Consider the following 1,055-nt stretch of genomic DNA (forward strand, 5'->3'; position numbering starts at 1 on the left):
GATGGAGCCAGGTGAGGTGAGTTTGGGGGGCAGGGACAGTTGAGGATGGAGCCAGGTGAGGAGGCAAGGTTAGCTTGTGAGGAGGGCCCTAGGTTGGGGGCCTGCTATTAATCTCAAGCTAGCCACAGGGCCCTCAGTTGGCAAGTAGGTCTGGGAGTGGTCTGGAAAACAAAAATAACAAAACCCTGGCATCTAAACCCTCCAAGTTGTGCTGCATACCCTTTGCTGGCTCAGGCAGCACCTGTTGGGCAACTCTGCAAGCTGCCTGTGAACCCAGGGTTTGCAGCACCTAAGGCTCCTCCCGGTTGGGCTAGTGAGAAGACCATTCATACTGATAACCAGAGCATGTCTGTCCCACCCTCAGTGTTTACTGAAACTTGACTTCTATCACAGGCGGCAGCACTCTGTGCGTGTGCGTAGGTACAAATGTGTGTATTTTTATGGGAGTCATATTCCTCAGGATACTGTCCATGTTACTTATTGAGACAGGGCCTCCCACTGGCAGAGAACCTACCCATTATACTAGGCTGCCTGACCAGTGACCCACCCCAGGGGCCCACCAGTCTCCATCCCCTCCAGTGCTTCCATAACTGGTGTGTGGGGGTTGAACTCAGGCCCTCTTGCTTGTATTGCAAGAGCTCTATTAGCAGATACCTTCCTAGCACTGACTTATGACACAGTCAAATTTGGATCTTGCCACTGGTGGTAGAGATCCCTGGGTAAGCTCTATCCAGAAGGGAAGAAGTGCGAGCTAATGGCCTTGTTTGGGGGCTCAGGGTTGCAGACCGTAGAGTGGAATTCGTTTCATACATCTCAGCCTTTTACTTTGTGGCCTTGGTTGTGTCTCCCCTTGTTGCCCTGAGGTGGGTTATTTAACATGTATTTTGATTCTAGAAGGAGATGGTCCATTGTTTGTAGCTATAGACACAGGGATTGGAGGGGAGACACATCGCTGACCATTGAGTTTGGAGCAGTTTGTCCCGTTTGTGGTCTCAGCACTAATGAATTTAGCAGTCCCTGGCCACGTACTTTTTTTTTTTTTTTTTTTTTTTTTT

Source organism: Mastomys coucha, unplaced genomic scaffold, assembly GCF_008632895.1.
Source record: "Mastomys coucha isolate ucsf_1 unplaced genomic scaffold, UCSF_Mcou_1 pScaffold5, whole genome shotgun sequence".
Lineage (NCBI taxonomy): Eukaryota > Metazoa > Chordata > Mammalia > Rodentia > Muridae > Mastomys > Mastomys coucha.